The sequence below is a fragment of the Oncorhynchus tshawytscha genome, linkage group LG27 (assembly GCF_018296145.1).
Source record: "Oncorhynchus tshawytscha isolate Ot180627B linkage group LG27, Otsh_v2.0, whole genome shotgun sequence".
Classification (NCBI taxonomy): domain Eukaryota; kingdom Metazoa; phylum Chordata; class Actinopteri; order Salmoniformes; family Salmonidae; genus Oncorhynchus; species Oncorhynchus tshawytscha.
This window is the reverse complement of record NC_056455.1, coordinates 6,704,559-6,726,264: the sequence shown is the minus strand read 5'-3', so window position 1 is coordinate 6,726,264 and position 21,706 is coordinate 6,704,559.

The following is a 21,706-nucleotide window of genomic DNA, read 5'->3' as shown; positions in this document are numbered from 1 at the left end:
TGTATAGTTTTATCACTATTTTTTTATGATATTCACTGAGGAGGATGGTCCTCCCCTTCCTCCACTGAGGAGCCTCCACTGCTGTTGACATGTTGTCACGACTTCCGCTGAAGTCGGTTCCTCTCCTTGTTCGGGCGGCGGTCGACGTCACCTGTCTTCTAGCCATCGCCGATCCACCTTTCATTTTCCATTTGTTTTGTCTTGTTTTCCCACACACCTGGTTTACATTCCCTCATCACTTGTCGTGTATTTAACCCTCTGTTCAGCCCATGTCTCTGTGTGAAATTGTTTGTTGTAAAGTGTTTGTGCACTCTGACTGGTTCGCTACGGGTTATTTTGTACCCATATTTTGATGTTTCTGGGTGCCGTTGGTTTTTGCATATTAAACTGCTCCGGTTATTACCCAGTTCTGCTCTCCTGCGCCTGACTTCCCTGCAGCCAGTCACGCATCTCTTACACATGTAGTGTAAATGTGAGTTATTGACTATTTATGCTCAGGTATGACCTTAAAATACCATACCTAGGTTTGTTTACTAAAATATGACGATCCATACCGTACTTGTCCAACTCCTGCATAAACCTTTAATAACAATTCATGCTTGGGCCGTCTCTAAACATCCATAAACAGAGAGACTAGTAATACTTTTGGAACTTGATAGTATTTTACCCTTCACTGCACTCACTGCTGCAGTAGCAGCAAATATTCTGATTCCTGTCAGCCCTGATACAATGCTCCCTGGTTGGGAGACAAACTCAAAGACACCAGTGGGTGTATGCGTCTGTAGAGTCACCACAGAGTAGAGTTAGATTGTGTTTGACATCCCTAATGGTGCTGGGACTCTGTCTCTGTCTCTGTCTGCACAGACCTGCCACCACCATTTTATAAGAGCCTCTCTCTCTCTTGCCTCTGACGAGAGGTGCTGTCAGTAATACAGCAGCTGCATTTGACTAATATCCCAAAAAGGAGGGCTTCGGGATCGCTAAATTGCATTCCTCTGTAAAAGTGATAAATAAATAAATGTTGTTTACCATAATCTGTTCCTTGCCAGTGTGGTGAATATCGAGTGTGTTTATGCATAGAGAGTGAGACAGAGCTTGTTATTGGAGTCGGTGTTGCCCTCACCGTGTTAAATGGATCTGACTAAACCTGTCCCCCTCTGCCGTGTCCCAGATGGCACCTTATTCCCTAAGGGCCCTCGTCAAAAGTAATGCACTACATAGAGAATAGGGTGCCATTTGGGCACCCTCTAGGCACACAATGTACCTAAATGAATTCCTGTTTAACTCCCTTTCAGAATATGAATTAGCATCCAACAAATATGAAGCTGAATGAAAACAACAAATGCTTTATTTGCTAATGCATCTTCAATATTTAGAGCACTTACATGTATTTGACGTATAAATGATGGGTCTATCACTGTAATAGCTGTTTTTTCTTTGTTCAGCAGGCGAGTGTAAAGGAAACAGTCTGTGGTTGAGTCGTGACAACCTGAGCTCTCAGTGCATTAGCACCCTGGCTGTGTCCTAAATGGCTCCCGATTTCCTATGGGCCCTGGTCAGAAGTAGTGCACTATATGGGTTATAGGGTGTCATTTGGGATGCAACTCCTATCCCCTATTCCCGAAAGCCCCATTTTCCCTGAAATCTCTGTACTGTAATATTGAAGTCTGACTGCCTGAAGGGACAATGAGCCCACAATCTTTTTTTCAAGCCTCTTCAAAAAGGAGAGAGTCTAGAGGAAATGAGTGTGGCACTGTGCTACCTCGCCATCCGAACAAAGCATCTCGTCAAGTTCTCTAGTTCAAAAAAAGACACACGTGGTTCTCCCATATTCCGTTACAACACCTTTCCCTTGGAAGTTAAAAGTCTTGTTGGTAACCTTCGGTTTCAGATACAGCTTTTATCATCCCTCAAGGAGAATTTCAACTGGCCCATTGCACGCTTGTTTGAAAGTCTGTTTATTGCAAAATCAAAGTCCAATTCTATTCTTTGGTGTTGTGCCATGTGGTGGGGAATAGATCAGTACATCTCAGCTCTTTTGCACATGTTCTAAAACATACTTTTAGGCAGACAAAACACTATTTGGCATTAGGGAGTGCTATATTATACTTCCCTCTGATGGTATAGAAAAAATGTTTTGTTACGAGGTAGAATAATCCTATTGCAGTATCACTTCCTGTCCGCTCAGAAGGGAAAAAGGACGTCACTGCAGTATGCAGAACAAGTGAGAAGTATCATTTTTCCTAGCTAAAATAATGAGATTTCTCTAGAGGAAACCTCACAGTGAACAGCTTGAGGGATGCGATGTGCTTTGATAAGGCAATTTTTTTTCAGTCTGTGGGGTATTATAGACGTGAATGGCAGTCTAAACTGAGTTTATCTCAGTGCATCCTCTCTGGGCTCATTGTAACCCAGGGCAGGTGTGTTTCTCTGACCGCCCCCCACGGGTAAAAGAACACAGGCCGCCACATCAGAGGGAGAGAAATGAATGATCAAGAGACTGTGCCTGTCTGACGTGTGGATGTTGTCTCAGCGTGTTTTACAACGGAATTATCAGCAAGCTGCTGTTCCGCAGCATCAGTCAAAGTAAAGAGGGAGGGGCCTCCTGGGTGGCGCAGTGGTTAAGGGCGCTGTACTGCAGCGCCAGCTGTGCCGCCAGAGACTCTGGGTTCGCGCCCAGGCTCTGTCACGACCTGGAGGTCCGTGGGGGCGACGCACAATTGGCCTAGCGTCGTCCGGGTTAGGGAGGGTTTGGCCGGTAGGGATATACTTGTCTCATCGCGCACCAGCGACTCCTGTGGCGGGCCGGGTGCAGTGCGCGCTAGCTAAGGTTGCCAGGTGCACGGTGTTTCCTCCGACACATTGGTGCGGCTGGCTTCCGGGTTGGATGCGCGCTGTGTTAATAAGCAGTGCGGCTTGGTTGGGTTGTGTATCAGAGGACGCATGACTTTCAACCTTCGTCTCTCCCGAGCCCAGGAGTTGTAGCGATGAGACAAGATAGTAGCTACTAAAACAATTGGATACCACAAAATTGGGGAGAAAACAGGGTAAAATTAAAAACAAAAAAACAAAAAAAAAGTAAAGAGGGAGGATGTATAAATACACAGCTTGACAGATGAAAGTTGATTCTGGTTCACTTTTGTATTCTCCCATATTTTCTGTAGACAGAATTAATCAGGTAGTGATGTTAGCACAGAGGTACAGTATGGCCCCTGTACTATTTTGCTTGTCTGATCCTGAAACAATGAGGTATGAAAGTTAAGGTGAGTCTTTAATTCTCTGTTCCGGAACACTGTAAAACAGCACTTCGGGTTCCGGACGGTGGTTGTGATGTAATAAGATGTACCTTTGTATGCCTCATGAATTGAGCAGGGGATATTCAAATACTTTAGGGTCAGGCATTTGCTATTAGTGTCAACTATTAGTGTCTCAGCCTCCAGTATTTATGCTGCAGTAGTTTATGTGTCGGGGGGCTAGGGTCAGTTTGTTATATCTGGAGTACTTCTCCTGTCCTATCCGGTGTGAATTTAAGTATGCTCTCTCTAATTCTCTCTTTCACTCTCTCTCTCGCAGGACCTGAGCCCTAGGACCATGCCTCAGGACTACCTGACATGATGACTCCTTGCTGTCCCCAGTCCACCTGGCCGTGCTGCTGCTCCAGTTTCAACTGTTCTGCCTGTGATTATTATTATTTGACCATGCTGGTCATTTATGAACATTTGAACATCTTGGCCATGTTCTGTTATAATCTCCACCCGGCACAGCCAGAAGAGGACTGGCCACCCCACATATCCTGGTTCCTCTCTAGGTTTCTTCCTAGGTTTTGCATTGCTGTTTGGGGTTTTAGGCTGGGTTTCTGTACAGCACTTTGAGATATCAGCTGATGTACGAAGGGCTATATAAATAAATTTGATTTGATTTGAGATTAGAGAGTTTCTTTGTGAGGTGGAAATGGATAACACTATTTTAAATAGAACATAGGAGTGGATAATATATGAATAGGGATACAATGCCTGCGAAAGTATTCGGCCCCCTTGAACTTTGCGACCTTTTGCCACATTTCAGGCTTCAAACATAAAGATATAAAACTGTATTTTTTCCTGACTCTGTATATACATTGACTCTCTTCCCCCTGTATATATCCCCGGTATTGTTATTTACTGCTGCCCATTTATTATTTGTTTTTCTTATCTCTTACTTTTTTTGTATTTTCATTAGAATGCATTGTTGGTAAGTACGCATTTCACTGTAAGGTCTACACCTGTTGTATTAGGCGCATATACAGTGCCTTGCGAAAGTATTCGGCCCCCTTGAACTTTGCGACCTTTTGCCACATTTCAGGCTTCAAACTTCAAGATATAAAACTCATTTTTTTTGTGAAGAATCAACAACAAGTGGGACACAATCATGAAGTGGAACGACATTTATTGGATATTTCAAACTTTTTTAACAAATCAGAAACGGAAAAATTGGGCGTGCAAAATTATTCAGCCCCCTTAAGTTAATACTTTGTAGCGCCACCTTTTGCTGTGATTACAGCTGTAAGTCGCTTGGGGTATGTCTCTATCAGTTTTGCACATCGAGAGACTGACATTTTTTCCCATTCCTCCTTGCAAAACAGCTCGAGCTCAGTGAGGTTGGATGGAGAGCATTTGTGAACAGCAGTTTTCAGTTCTTTCCACAGATTCTCGATTGGATTCAGGTCTGGACTTTGACTTGGCCATTCTAACACCTGGATATGTTTATTTTTGAACCATTCCATTGTAGATTTTCAAATCTCCGTCCCAGTCTCAGGTCTTTTGCAGACTCCATCAGGTTTTCTTCCAGAATGGTCCTGTATTTGGCTCCATCCATCTTCCCTTCAATTTTAACCATCTTCCCTGTCCCTGCTGAAGAAAAGCAGGCCCAAACCATGATGCTGCCACCACCATGTTTGACAGTGGGGATGGTGTGTTCAGGGTGATGAGCTGTGTTGCTTTTAAGCCAAACATAACGTTTTGCATTGTTGCCAAAAAGTTACATTTTGGTTTCATCTGACTGGAGCACCTTCTTCCACATGTTTGGTGTGTCTCCCAGGTGGCTTGTGGCAAACTTTAAACAACACTTTTTATGGATATCTTTAAGAAATGGCTTTCTTCTTGCCACTCTTCCATAAAAGCCAGATTTGTGCAATATACGACTGATTGTTGTCCTATGGACAGAGTCTCCCACCTCAGCTGTAGATCTCTGCAGTTCATCCAGAGTGATCATGGGCCTCGTGGCTGTATCGCTGATCAGTCTTCTCCTTGTATGAGCTGAAAGTTTAGAGGGACGGCCAGGTCTTGGTAGATTTGCAGTGGTCTGATACTCCTTCCATGTCAATATTATCGCTTGCACAGTGCTCCTTGGGATGTTTAAAGCTTGGGAAATCTTTTTGTATCCAAATCCGGCTTTAAACTTCTTCACAACAGTATCTCGGACCTGCCTGGTGTGTTCCTTGTTCTTCATGATGCTCTCTGCACTTTTAACGGACCTCTGAGAATATCACAGTGCAGGTGCATTTATACGGAGACTTGATTACACACAGGTGGATTGTATTTATCATCATTAGTCATTTTAGGTCAACATTGGATCATTCAGAGATCCTCACTGAACTTCTGGAGAGAGTTTGCTGCACTGAAAGTAAAGGGGCTGAATAATTTTGCACGCCCAATTTTTCAGTTTTTGATTTGTTAAAAAAGTTTGAAATATCCAATAAATGTCATTCCACTTCATGATTGTGTCCCACTTGTTGTTGATTCTTCACAAAAAAATACAGTTTTATATCTTTATGTTTGAAGCCTGAAATGTGGCAAAAGGTCGCAAAGTTCAAGGGGGCCGAATACTTTCGCAAGGCACTGTAGATCCTTGACCATTGGCCATTTGCCACTGATTATGAGTGTCATATAATTAATATAATGTCAGATTATTGTCTTCCAGTGTAATTTTCCAATTCCCAGTCTCATTCACAGCATCTTTCATGGTTTCTGGTAATATGAGAAAACATATCAGGGTGATAGCACCTGTGGACCCCATGCTGCGCTCTCTGAGAATATTCAGTTTCTCATCCATGACCTACGTGGGAAAAAGAGAGATAGAAATGGAGATAGAGAGAAGGAGGCTAAGATACACCGATGGAGTATAGTAATTGTGATAGGGAGTGAGGGACACAGAAGACACATGGATAAAAAGGATGAGATGTAAAAGTGAGAATGTAAGACAAAAAGGGCACATACATAGAGGTTTGTTAATGACTGTTTTAGTTGTATCACCGTAGAGGTCACAAAGATAAGGCTATTGTTGTGTACATCTTAACTATTTAGTTACAAACATTTGCTGCTCATTTAGTGGATTTCCTGTTGTTTATTATCTATTTCCCTTGCCAATAAATCCCTTTGATTAGAGAGAGAGAGAGAGAGAGAGAGAGAGAGAGAGAGAGAGTATCCCAGTATTACCAGAGACAACTACAGCTTCTGTTTGTTCTGGGTGGGCAGAATTGTGTAGAAGAAAAGTTAAGACACATTTCTCTCTCTTTCTCGCTCACTCTCTCGCTCTCTTTCTACTTGTGTGTTCTGGCTGTAGGGATTCAAAGCCTGATCTACCAGTCTGGCACTACCATCTCAGATCACATAGACCCACATCACACAATGGGTCAGACCTGGTCTGCTGTATGTTTCATATCTTATCTGTTAGGAGTAAACACAGACCTAGCTGTGGTGTTTGAGCAGCAACACTCTCCTGTATGACTCAGCTATTGAACAGAAAGCCAATCAATACTGGTTGTTCAATGGCAAGCCAAGCTCTCCAATTGTTGCCTGCTGAGACACACTACCCAGCTAGCACATAATGTTCTGAGAACGTGTTTCTTAGAGCTTGCTGAGAGTGTGGTTGTCCTATGCTTTATTTTGCATAAAACCTTCCCCCAATGTTCTGGGAATGGTGCAAAGTAATGTTATCAAATTGTTCAGAGAACGTTAAGGAAAATACGTTTTTTCTGTGGGAATTTCAGTACTTCAGCATAACGTTTCCTACAGGTTTCCTTGAGATTCTATTTAAAGTCATGTTCTCAGGCCATTAAGAGAACTTTCCATAAAAACCACAAGAAAACATTAGCAACGTTCAAAGAACTTTATAAGAATGTTATTTAAAAACATATATGTTTCGTTCTCAGCATAAACAAAACTCTCTATCCTCTATCTTGTTGAGTGTGTTCAGGTGAGTTACCCCCACTAATTGGCCACACCTGATATTAATGAAATGGGGTCTTTTTGAATAGACTAAAATGAACAGCTTTGTATGAGTTTTAAAAAAAACATGGCATGTTAGCTCCATCGTGGTGCCGCAGTGGACTAGTTCCATGGATAGAAAACAGTAGATTATAGGTACAAATCTCACTGATGCCATGCCACAATAAAACAAATGATATGTTTGCATGATTAATGCCTAAGCAAATTAATTTACATGTGTCCTATCTGTGCTTGGAGTTCAAAACAGTTAACCCAAACTATTGCTAGCAGTGTTAATAAAGGTCTTATTGAAAAATGTTGTCCTCTATTTTACTACCTTCAAATAACCTATCATTTCTGTTCTCGGAACATTAATAAAACCTCCCAGGAAAACCTTCGGGGAACCATATAGTAAAAGGTTTTCAGAACCACCCTGCAACTTAAAAATGTACTTTCCAAGGACAGACTTAAATTTTCACTTCCATTCTCAGAACGTTTAAAAAACATAAAGTTTTACCGATTAGGAAACTGAACACTTTCACAGAACACTTTCAAGGACCACATGTGCTAGCTGGGTAGTGTGTTTACCCAGCATCCCCTTTAGCAAACCCTGAAACCCACCTGCTAAGCAGTCCTTTTCACACGGCTCCATCCCAAATGACACCCTTGTCCATTTGTAGTGCACTACTTTTGACCAGTTTCAAAGTAGTGCACTATATAGGGAATAGGGTACCATTTAGAATGCAACCAAGGTGTCTGTGATTTAATCCACTTTTGGTAAATGTCTGAATGGGATGGGGCTGTTTGAAGACGTGAGCTGGCAGCCAGACAGTATTGGCAGATGTTTAAACAGTCGACCAGAGACTGAGGCTCCTCTCCCCTGTGAGAGTGGCTGGAGTGTTTGGACGTTTTTAAAAACAAAAGCTGCGTTGGAGATTAGGAGCTGTGTGTGTGTGTGTTATACACACAGCGAACAGGTCTCTCTGCTCCTTGCTGCATGACAAGAGAGAGAACAGAAGGAAAAGGATGGGAACAGTTCTCCCTTAAGTAAGATGAATATTTGGGTAAAATGAAAGGGATGACATATGGCTCAAGCAGGGAGGAGAGTGAGATGACGGGGGATGTTTGAGGAGGACAGATTGATTGAGCGTTAGGAACAGAGTGGTGGTGAGAGTGAGAAGAGTGCTGTTATCAGCACTATGGCCTGCTGGCTGGTGTTAGTTATCACATCCTCTCATAAAGCCTTGCTATGCTGATTGATACAGGTTTATCTCTGTGTTACCAGTAGGGCTAAACAGAGAGACTGCTGTAGGGCTAACAGACATGATGCTACTGTAACTGGGTGTGGTTGGTGTCAGTGGCAGTCAGTGCCGTGAGGTAGGACGATTATTATTTTTCATGAGCATGGCCTTATTTCAATTACAGGATATTGGATGACAGTTATTCATATTCCATTCACCCAGTGCAATGTAACAGTGATAGGTTTAGGCTACTACATGATACAAACATTTTCCCTATGAGGTTGCTACAACCTAGCCAATGATTGAAAGTTTACAATGTAGGTGCACACAAATCGAGAGACAAATTTGAGGTTACAGATAGACACATAGACAGACAGTGACACATTCAATACAGCATTGCACACTCTTGCTTGCATCTAGCTGATATAGGTATGTTTATCCCTGTTTTATTCCGCTTGCTTTCGTTTAAGAAACATTTTTCAACAGAATCGACGGAATGAATACACCCCCGATCAAGCATAAACACAGTTCACTTTCATAGCAGCCACGTTGTATTCCTTCCCGCATCTATGTGCTCTCCTCCTCTCACCTTTTCCCTTCACTTGTATGCGTCAATGCACAACACATCAGCTGTATGTGACCAGGCAAAAAATAACTTTGCAAACCATATCATAACCACTACACACAGCCTACATCGTTGTCACCATATTAGCTAAAGTAATGTCATAGTCAACATAGCTAATACAACTAACATGTTAGTCAACCCGCTACAATCATGCAGTAGCGTTACAGTGTACAGTCAGTAAGCAGTTTAGCACTTACACCGGCGAGCCCAAGTGGCAATACATTTGTAAATCCAAATGCTTACCTTGACTTGGAAAAGTCGAGCCAGCTGGATAGTCATAGCCAGCTAGCTAACATAGCATCCTTCTGTTTGAGCAGGGTGTTTAGGTAGGCTAAACTAGCTAGCTGCACTTGCTAGCTAAGTAAGGGAAACTCTCTATCTTGCTTCTCCTTCATTTTGGAAGAAAGGAATTTGTTCAAAACTGTTCAACTACTGTTTTTCCCACTCTTTGTGTCAACTACTCACCACATGTTATGCACTGCAGTGCTAGCTAGCTGTAGTTTATGCATTCTCTGATCCTTTGATTGGGTGGACAACATGCTGCAAGGGCTCTTATAAGTTGGAGGACGTCCTCTGGAAGTTGTCATAATTACTGTGTAAGTCTATGGAAGGGGGTGAGAACCATGAGAACCATGAGGAGCCTCCACTGTTTGGTGTGGATTGGGCTGCATTTTGATGACTTTGATATCCCACTCTTAAGATATTACAAAATGAAGAAGGGAAAGCATGTCACCTTAATGGTGTCCATATCTACTGTATGTGAGGTAAAGTTGCATATCCCCTTATACACAATCTGTTTGGAGCACTGTGTGGTCTGAGGGGAAGAAGATTAACAGACATTGATTGTCAAAACAATACAATAATACTCTTCCCCTCTGAGTAATATATTTATTTTATTTAACATTTATTTAATTAGACAAGTCAGTTAAGAACAAATTCTTATTTACAATGATGGCCTACCCCGGCCAAACCCTAACCCGGACGATGCTGGGCCAATTGTGCGCCGCCCTACGGGACTCCCAATCACGGCCGGTTGTGATACACCCTGGAATTAAACCAGGGTATGTGGTGACGCCTCTAGCACTGAGATGCAGTGACGTAGACCTCTGCGTCACTCGGGAGCCCCATATGTCCTCATATCCTCTAGGAGAGAATACGATCCTGTGAATTGACCACACGTGAAATGAGCTCTCACCACAGCACACGACATCACATAAGCAAGTGGTAGAATAATACAGTACATACAGTAACTGAGCTGGCATGGCTATTAGTGTGTGACGTGAATAGTGATTAATTCCCATGATGCCCTTCATGTTAAACAGAGGAACCTGATTGAGCATTTGGATGGGCAGAGCAGGGCAGTGAAGGGGGGGAAAGGATGTAGTTTACAGGTTCCCCTGGAAACCCAATTAAGCTTTTGAAGAGAAGACAGGATGATAAAAGGTCATCTTGTTCTGTTTGACCTTATGGCACTCTGCAATGAAGAGGTCCCTCCCTCCTTTTCCCTGTCTTGATCTCCTGAACACCCCTCATCCTTTGTTCTCCCTTTGTCTCTCTCTCTATGTATCACCCTCTTTCTCTACAAATATGCATCAGCTCTCTCACAGACTAACAAATACATTTGAGATAAAGTTTCAAAAAGTTTGCTGCTGAAGGCCAGTTGTGATGTGAAAGAACGATGGTAATCCATACATTCTCACTCTATTAGATGTGTGTGTGCATGTATTTGTGTGTGTGTGTGTACTTTGCCTGCCACGTGTATGTGTTTGGGTGTGTGAAAAGTATAATTTCACCGAAGAGGTACTGTCAGACAAACGATGTGGCCGGGGGAAAAGCGCTTATCAGGCACAATATAGCACTGGAGCAGGAGGCCACAAAGCAAGGGAGGGCTATGAAACAGAAATAAATAAGGAGGAAGGAAGAGAGTGGGAGTAAATAGATAAATGGACCATGGAGAGTAGCCATTACTCATGTTTACAGGTTGGTGGCACCAGGGTTTTATTTATCTCTTAACCACAGGGAAGGGCTCAATTGTAATGGTGTGTTAGTGAATTGAATTAGACTTGGCTGGCACTGTGAGGCCTTTTAACACACACTTACACACAAATGCACACACACACATGTAGAGTGTACTTACACACACACCTACACATCATACAAATGTAACATTTCAGACACACACACACACACACACACACACACACACAGGCTTTGTATATTCACACACATGAACACACACACACACACACACACAAACACAAACACAAAGAACACACACACACACACAGGATTTGTATACTCACACACCAGTGCGTACACACACATACATGCACGCACAGTATCATGAATCATTGTCTCACTCAGTCTAGTGGGGCAGGGTTAAACAAGATCAACGTTAAATTGTGTGTGTTTGCGTGTGCTTGCATGTCTGTTCTGAAAATGAATGTGCTTGCACCTGCATGTGTTAATGTGTGTAAATAAATGAGGGAGTTCTTAACTGCTCTGTTTTTGCTTTCATTGTGTTTAGCCTAATTGTGTTTCATGGCAGACTTATGCAGCTAGCGCCCGCAGCTTAATTTATTAGCATGGTTTCTCTAATCCTCTGGATATTCAAATTTGACACCCATAAATATAGACCTATAAATACAGATTTCTCCCTTTTAGTGGCTCCAAAGTCCATGACGAGGACTTTGTTAGCCTGCACAGTATGTCTCACAGTGCCTTAACCACAAGTCACTTGTCGTAGCCTGGGCAAATATATATATCTGCAGATTGTTATCATTGGTTGTCAAACAGTATCTGCTAGTATCTACTCAATTACTGTAACAGTATGGCCCTGACTTAACTCCATCTTCTCCAAAATCAAATCAAATCAAATCAAATTTATTTATATAGCCCTTCGTACATCAGCTGATATCTCAAAGTGCTGTACAGAAACACAGCCTAAAACCCCAAACAGCAAGCAATGCAGGTGTAGAAGCACGGTGGCTAGGAAAAACTCCCTAGAAAGGCCAAAACCTAGGAAGAAACCTAGAGAGGAACCAGGCTATGTGGGGTGGCCAGTCCTCTTCTGGCTGTGCCGGGTGGAGATTATAACAGAACATGGCCAAGATGTTCAAATGTTCATAAATGACCAGCATGGTCGAATAATAATAAGGCAGAACAGTTGAAACTGGAGCAGCAGCACAGTCAGGTGGAAGTTGAAACTGGAGCAGCAGCATGGCCAGGTGGACTGGGGACAGCAAGGAGTCATCATGTCAGGTAGTCCTGGGGCATGGTCCTAGGGCTCAGGTCAGTTGAAACTGGAACAGCAGCATGGCCAGGTGGACTGGGGACAGCAAGGAGTCATCATGTCAGGTAGTCCTGGGGCATGGTCCTAGGGCTCAGGTCCTCCGAGAGAGAGAAAGAAAGAGAGAAGGAGAGAATTAGAGAATGCACACTTAGATTCACACAGGACACCGAATAGGACAGGAGAAGTACTCCAGATATAACAAACTGACCCCAGCCCCCCGACACATAAACTACTGCAGCATAAATACTGGAGGCTGAGACAGGAGGGGTCAGGAGACACTGTGGCCCCATCCGAGGACACCCCCGGACAGGGCCAAACAGGAAGCATATAACCCCACCCACTTTGCCAAAGCACAGCCCCCACACCACTAGAGGGATATCTTCAACCACCAACTTACCATCCTGAGACAAGGCTGAGTATAGCCCACAAAGATCTCCGCCACGGCACAACCCAAGGGGGGCGCCAACCCAGACAGGAAGACCACAACAGTGAATCAACCCACTCAGGTGACACACCCCCTCCAGGGACGGCATGAGAGAGCCCCAGTAAGCCAGTGACTCAGCCCCTGTAATAGGGTTAGAGGCAGAGAATCCCAGTGGAAAGAGGGGAACCGGCCAGGCAGAGACAGCAAGGGCGGTTCGTTGCTCCAGAGCCTTTCCGTTCACCTTCCCACTCCTGGGCCAGACTACACTCAATCATATGACCCACTGAAGAGATGAGTCTCCAGTAAAGACTTAAAGGTTGAGACCGAGTTTGCGTCTCTGACATGGGTAGGCAGACCGTTCCATAAAAATGGAGCTCTATAGGAGAAAGCCCTTCCTCCAGCTGTTTGCTTAGAAATTCTAGGGACAATTAGGAGGCCTGCGTCTTGTGACCGTAGCGTACGTGTAGGTATGTACGGCAGGACCAAATCAGAGAGATAGGTAGGAGCAAGCCCATGTAATGCTTTGTAGGTTAGCAGTAAAACCTTGAAATCAGCCCTTGCTTTGACAGGAAGCCAGTGTAGAGAGGCTAATTTTTTGGTTCTAGTCAGGATTCTAGCAGCCGTATTTAGCACTAACTGAAGTTTATTTAGTGCTTTATCCGGGTAGCCGGAAAATAGAGCATTGCAGTAGTCTAACCTAGAAGTGACAAAAGCATGGATTAATTTTTCTGCATCATTTTTGGACAGAAAGTTTCTGATTTTTGCAATGTTACGTAGATGGAAAAAAGCTGTCCTCGAAATGGTCTTGATATGTTCTTCAAAAGAGAGGTCAGGGTCCAGAGTAACGCCGAGGTCCTTCACAGTTTTATTTGAGACGACTGTACAACCATTAAGATTAATTGTCAGATTCAACAGAAGATCTCTTTGTTTCTTGGGACCTAGAACAAGCATCTCTGTTTTGTCTGAGTTTAATAGTAGAAAGCAGCCATCCACTTCCTTATGTCTGAAACACATGCTTCTAGCGAGGGCAATTTTGGGGCTTCACCATGTTTCATTGAAATGTACAGCTGTGTGTCATCCGCATAGCAGTGAAAGTTTACATTATGTTTTCAAATAACATCCCCAAGAGGTAAAATATATAGTGAAAACAATAGTGGTCCTAAAACGGAACCTTGAGGAACACCGAAATTTACAGTTGATTTGTCAGAGGACAAACCATTCACAGAGACAAACTGATATCTTTCCGACAGATAAGATCTAAACCAGGCCAGAACATGTCCGTGTAGACCAATTTGGGTTTCCAATCTCTCCAAAAGAATGTGGTGATCGATGGTATCAAAAGCAGCACTAAGGTCTAGGAGCACGAGGACAGATGCAGAGCCTCGGTCCGATGCCATTAAAATGTCATTTACCACCTTCACAAGTGCCGTCTCAGTGCTATGATGGGGTCTAAAACCAGACTGAAGCATTTCGTATACATTGTTTGTCTTCAGGAAGGCAGTGAGTTGCTGAGCAACAGCCTTCTCTAAAATGTTGAGAGGAATGGAAGATTCGATATAGGCCGATATTTTTTTATATTTTCTGGGTCAAGGTTTGGCTTTTTCAAGAGAGGCTTTATTACTGCCACTTTTAGTGAGTTTGGTACACATCCAGTGGATAGAGAGCCGTTTATTATGTTCAACATAGGAGGGCCAAGCACAGGAAGCAGCTCTTTCAGTAGTTTAGTTGGAATAGGGTCCAGTATGCAGCTTGAAGGTTTAGAGGCCATGATTATTTTCATCATTGTGTCAAGAGATATAGTACTAAAACACTTGAGCGTCTCTCTTGATCCTAGGTCCTGGCAGAGTTGTGCAGACTCAGGACAACTGAGGTTTGGAGGAATACGCAGGTTTAAAGAGGAGTCCGTAATTTGCTTTCTAATAATCATAATCTTTTCCTCAAAGAAGTTCATGAATTTATCACTGCTAACGTGAAAGTCATCCTCTCTTGGGGAATGCTGCTTTTTAGTTAGCTTTGCGACAGTATCAAAAAGGAATTTCGGATTGTTCTTATTTTCCTCAATTAAGTTAGAAAAATAGGATGATCGAGCAGCAGTAAGGGCTCTTCGGTACTGCACGGTACCGTCCTTCCAAGCTAGTCGGAAGACTTCCAGTTTGGTGTGGCGCCATTTCCGTTGCAATTTTCTGGAAGCTTGCTTCAGAGCTCGGGTATTTTCTGTGTACCAGGGAGCTAGTTTCTTATGAGAATTTTTTTTAGTTTTTAGGGGTGCAACTGCATCTAGGGTATTGCGCAAGGTTAAATTGAGATCCTCAGTTAGGTGGTTAACTGATTTTTGTCCTCTGGCATCCTTGGATAGGCAGAGGGAGTCTGGAAGGGCATCAAGGAATCTTTGTGTTGTCTGTGAATTTATAGCACGACTTTTGATGTTCCTTGGTTGGGGTCTGAGCAGATTATTTGTTGCAATTGCAAATGTAATAAAATGGTGGTCCGATAGTCCAGGATTATGAGGAAAAACATTAAGATCCACCACATTTATTCCATGGGACAAAACTAGGTCCAGCGTATGACTGTGACAGTGAGTGGGTCCAGAGACATGTTGGACAAAACCCACTGAGTCGATGATGGCTCCGAAAGCCTTTTGGAGTGGGTCTGTGGACTTTTCCATGTGAATATTAAAGTCACCAAAGATTAGAATATTATCTGCTATGACTACAAGGTCCGATAGGAATTCAGGGAACTCAATGAGAAACGCTGTATATGGCCCAGGAGGCCTGTAAACAGTAGCTATAAAAAGTGATTGAGTAGGTTGCATAGATTTCATGACTAGAAGCTCAAAAGACAAAAACGTCATTTTTTTTTGTTGTAAATTGAAATTTGCTATCGTAAATGTTAGCAACCCCTCCGCCTTTGCGGGATGCACGGGGGATATGGTCACTAGTGTAGCCAGGAGGTGAGGCCTCATTTAAAACAGTAAATTCATCAGGCTTAAGCCATGTTTCAGTCAGGCCAATCACATCAAGATTATGATCAGTGATTAGTTCATTGACTATAATTGCCTTTGAAGTAAGGGATCTAACATTAAGTAGCCCTATTTTGAGATGTGAGGTATCATGATCTCTTTCAGTAATGACAGGAATGGAGGTGGTCTTTATCCTAGTGAGATTGCTAAGGCGAACACCGCCATGTTTAGTTTTGCCCAACCTAGGTCGAGGCACAGACACGGTCTCAATGGTGATAGCTGAGCTGACTACACTGACTGTGCTAGTGGCAGACTCCACTATGCTGGCAGGCTGGCTAACAGCCTGCTGCCTGGCCTGCACCCTATTTCATTGTGGAGCTAGAGGAGTTAGAGCCCTGTCTATGTTGGTAGATAAGATGAGAGCACCCCTCCAGCTAGGATGGAGTCCGTCACTCCTCAGCAGGTCAGGCTTGGTCCTGTTTGTGGGTGAGAGAAAGAGGGCCAATTATCTACAAATTCTATCTTTTGGGAGGGGCAGAAAACAGTTTTCAACCAGCGATTGAGTTGTGAGACTCTGCTGTAGAGCTCATCACTCCCCCTAACTGGGAGGGGGCCAGAGACAATTACTTGATGCCGACACATCTTTCTAGCTGATATGCACGCAGAAGCTATGTTGCGCTTGGTGATCTCTGACTGTTTCATCCTAACATCGTTGGTGCCGACGTGGATAACAATATCTCTATACTCTCTACACTCGCCAGTTTTAGCTTTAGCCAGCACCATCTTCAGATTAGCCTTAACGTCGGTAGCCCTGCCCCCGGGTAAACAGTGTATGATCGCTGGATGATTCGCTTTAAGTCTAATACTGCGGGTAATGGAGTCGCCAATGACTAGAGTTTTCAATTTGTCAGAGCTAATGGTGGGAAGCTTCGGTGTCTCAGACCCCGTAACGGGAGGTTGAAAGTTTCTGTCGGCTGAATGAGCGACACCGGTTGAGCGTTCCTACAGCATTTCCTTCCAGAAACCGTGAGAAAGTTGTCCGGCTGCGGGGACTGTGCCAGGGGATTTATACTACTATCTGTACTTACTGGTGGCACAGACGCAGTTTCATCCTTTCCTACACTGAAATTACCCTTGCCTAACGATTGCGTCTGAAGCTGGGCTTGTAGCACAGCTATCCTCGCCGTAAGGCGAGTACAGCGGCTGCAATTAGAAGGCATCATGTTAATGTTACTACTTAGCTTCGGCTGTTGGAGGTCCTGACGAATCGTGTCCAGATAAAGCGTCCGGAGTGAAAAAGTTGAGGAAAAAATAAATAAATATATGAACGGTAATTAAAAAGTGAAAACCGTAAAGTTGTCAGGTAGCAAAACAGGTTGGCAACAAAACGCACAGCAACTCGAAAACAAGCCTGCAAGTTGTGACCTAGCTCCAGTGGTGGAAAAAGTACCCAATTGTCATACTTGAGTAAAAGCAAAGATACCTTAATAGAAAGTTACTCAAGTAAAAGAGAGTCATCCAGTAAAATACTACTTGAGTAAAAGTCTAAAAGTATTTGGTTTCAAATATATTTAAGTATCAAAAGTGAATGTAATTGCTAAAATATACTTAAGTATCAAAAGTAAAAGGCATTTCGAATTCCTTATATAAAGCAAATCATTTTCTTGCTTGTTTTTTATTTTACGGATAGCCAGGGGCATGCTCCAACACTCAGACATAATTTACAAACAAAGCATGTGTTTAGTGAGTCTGCCAGATCAGAGGCAGTAGGGATCTTGATAAGTGTATGAATTAGGCAATTTTCCTGTCCTGCTAAGCAGTCAACATGTAAAGAGTACTTTTGGGTGTCAGTGAAAATGTATGGAGTAAAAAAATACATAGTTCTCTTAAAGGAATGTAGTGAAGTAAAAATAAAAGTTGTCAAAAATAGTAAAGTAAAGTGCAGATACCCCCCCCAAAAAACAACTTTCAAGTATTTTTACTGAAGTACTTTACACCACTGATCTTCTCTCTAAAACAACATGGTTTCGGCGTTATTATATTACCCTTATGGAGATGCTCCCACTCAAATCCTCTACCTTTGTCTTCTCTTCCCTAGCTTTACTCAGTTCACCTGTTCCAGAGACTGAATAGCAAAGCTCACATCAACTCAATGCAGTTGTCTCACTGTGCCTAATTACTGGGGCCTGGATAAGCCCATGTACGTGCAGAGGGTGCTTGTTGTTGTGTTGCATAGCTTATACCCAGGCAATATCCCAATGGCAGGAAGAGTTAGAGGATTTTAAAATGGTATTCCCTTATTCCCTTCCCCTTGCCTCGGGTCTGTGGTCCTCCAAGAAGCAAGCCGGAAGCTCCGGGAAGCTGGCCTGAAACTGGCCAGAAGCTAGTCCAGAGGCTAGTCAGAGGCTAGTTCAGAGGCTGGTTGGCTTCTTTACTGGTGAATCGTTAGTGTTCAGCTAGCCACGGTTTGTGGTCATCAGCTGTCCTTTGGCTCGAGAATCTATCGCCAGTTCTGTACGGCGCAGCGCGGCTCGGAACGGAACATACCGGACCGGTTTTTCTCTCCATGTCCCTGGATTTCGGCTGCTCTCTGGACATTCATGCCCGGATCTCACAGCTAGCTAGCTGCTGTCCGTGTGACTATCGGCCTTCGTCGATTCCGGAGCAAACATCAATTATTCCGGAGCTAGCCAGCTCCGTCAATCACTCCTGAGTTCCATCAATCGCTCCTGGGCTGCAGTCACCTATCCGGACCCGTTTTGCTGCCTACGCGGAGCCCCACCGGGCCTTCACGGCTGGACTGCCGACGTTGTCTACCCGAAGGAGATCCGGGTGGCTCCTCCGTCGCGACGTTACCTGAACGCCCATCTGCGGCCTGCTAACCGTTAGCTGTCTTACCGGCTGCTATCTGAATAGACAATCGGACAATTTATTTATTTTTATTATTATTATGTTTTCTTCTTGGGCCTCTATAACTATATCTATTGTTTTTATTTTTGTTGTTGTTGTGTGATTTGGATTAATCCCCTCTACCACACGGAACCCCACTAATCTACTGACGGAACGCAAGAGGTGGCTAACAACAGACCTCCATCCTATGCTAGCTTGCTACCGATGGCCTGGCTAGCTGTCTAAATTGCCGTGACACCCAACCAACCTCTCCACTCACTGGACCCTTTTGATCACTCGACTAAGCATGCCTCTCCTTAATGTCAATATGTCTTGTCCATTGCTGTTCTGGTTAGTGTTTATTGGCTTATTTCACTGTAGAGCCTCTAGTCCTGCTCACTATACCTTATCCAACCTATTAGTTCCACCACCCACACATGCAATGACATCTCCTGGTTTCAATGATGTTTCTAGAGACAATATCTCTCTCTTCATCACTCAATACCTAGGTTTACCTCCACTGTATTCACATACTACCATACCTTTGTCTGTACATTATACCTTGATGCTATTTTACCGCCCCCAGAAACCTCCTTTTACTCTATGTTCCAGACGTTCTAGACCAATTCTCATAGCTTTTAGCCGTACCCTTATTCTACTCCTCCTATGTTCCTCTGGCGATGTAGAGGTGAATCCAGGCCCTGCAGTGCCTAGCTCCACTCCTATTCCCCAGGCGCTCTCTTTTGACGACTTCTGTAACCGTAATAGCCTTGGTTTCATGCATGTTAACATTAGAAGCCTCCTCCCTAAGTTTGTTCTATTCAGTGCTTTAGCACACTCTGCCAACCCGGATGTTCTAGCTGTGTCTGAATCCTGGCTTAGGAAGACCACCAAAATTCAGAAATTTTAATTCCAAACTACAACATTTTCAGACAAGATAGAACTGCCAAAGGGGGCGGTGTTGCAATCTACTGCAAATATAGCCTGCAGAGTTCTGTCCTACTATCCAGGTCTGTACCCAAACAATTTGAACTTCTACTTGCCCCCCATCTATCTTCAGAGTTTGTGCTGCTAGGCGACCTAAACTGGAACATGCTTAACACCCCAGCCATCCTACAATCTAAACTTGATGCCCTCAATCTCACACAAATTATCAATGAACCTACCAGGTACCTCCCCAAAGCCTTAAACACGGGCACTCTCATAGATATCATCCTAACCAACTTCCCCTCTAAATACACCTCTGCTGTCTTCAACCAAGATCTCAGCGATCACTGCCTCATTGCCTGCATCTGTAATGGGTCAGCGGTCAAACGACCTCCACTCATCACTGTAAAACGCTCCCTGAAACACTTCTGCGAGCAGGCCTTTCTAATCGACCTGGCCGGGGTATCCTGGAAGGATATTGATCTCATCCCGTCAGTAGAGGATGCCTGGATATTTTTTTTTTTAAATGCCTTCCTAACCATCTTAAATAAACATACCCCATTCAAGAAATTTAGAACCAGGAACAGATATAGCCCTTGGTTCTCCCCAGACCTGACTGCCCTTAACCAACACAAAAACATCCTATGGCGTTCTGCATTAGCATCGAACAGCTCCCGTGATATGCAGCTGTTCAGGGAAGCTAGAAACCATTATACACAGGCAGTCAGAAAAGCCAAGGCTAGCTTTTTCAAGCAGAAATTTGCTTCCTGCAACACTAACTCAAAAAGTTCAAGGACACTGTAAAGTCCATGGACAATAAGAACACCTCCTCCCAGCTGCCCACTGCACTGAAGATAGGAAACACTGTCACCACTGATAAATCCACCATAATTGAGAATTTCAATAAGCATTTTTCTACGGCTGGCCATGCTTTCCACCTGGCTACTCCTACCCCGGTCAACAGCACTGCACCCCCAACAGCAACTCGCCCAAGCCTTCCCCATTTCTCCTTCTCCCAAATCCATTCAGCTGATGTTCTGAAAGAGCTGCAAAATCTGGACCCCTACAAATCAGCCGGGCTAGACAATCTAGACCCTTTCTTTCTAAAATTATCTGCGGAAATTGTTGCCACCCCTATTACTAGCCTGTTCAACCTCTCTTTCGTGTCGTCTGAGATTCCCAAAGATTGGAAAGCAGCTGCGGTCATCCCCCTCTTCAAAGGGGGGGACACTCTTGACCCAAACTGCTACAGACCTATATCTATCCTACCGTGCCTTTCTACGGTCTTCGAAAGCCAAGTCAACAAACAGATTACCGACCATTTCGAATCTCACCATACCTTCTCTGCTATGCAATCTGGTTTCAGAGCTGGTCATGGGTGCACCTCAGCCACGCTCAAGGTCCTAAACGATATCTTAACCGCCATCGATAAGAAACATTACTGTGCAGCCGTATTCATTGATCTGGCCAAGGCTTTCGACTCTGTCAATCACCACATCCTCATCGGCAGACTCGACAGCCTTGGTTTCTCAAATGATTGCCTCGCCTGGTTCACCAACTACTTCTCTGATAGAGTTCAGTGTGTCAAATCGGAGGGTCTGCTGTCCGGACCTCTGGCAGTCTCTATGGGGGTGCCACAGGGTTCAATTCTTGGATCGACTCTCTTCTCTGTATACATCAATGAGGTCGCCCTTGCTGCTGGTGAGTCTCTGATCCACCTCTACGCAGACGACACCATTCTGTATACTTCTGGCCCTTCTTTGGACACTGTGTTAACAACCCTCCAGGCAAGCTTCAATGCCATACAACTCTCCTTCCGTGGCCTCCAATTGCTCTTAAATACAAGTAAAACTAAATGCATGCTCTTCAACCGATCGCTAGCTGCACCTACCCGCCTGTCCAACAGCAACTCGCCCAAGCCTTCCCCATTTCTCCTTCTCCCAAATCCATTCAGCTGATGTTCTGAAAGAGCTGCAAAATCTGGACCCCTACAAATCAGCCGGGCTAGACAATCTAGACCCTTTCTTTCTAAAATTATCTGCGGAAATTGTTGCCACCCCTATTACTAGCCTGTTCAACCTCTCTTTCGTGTCGTCTGAGATTCC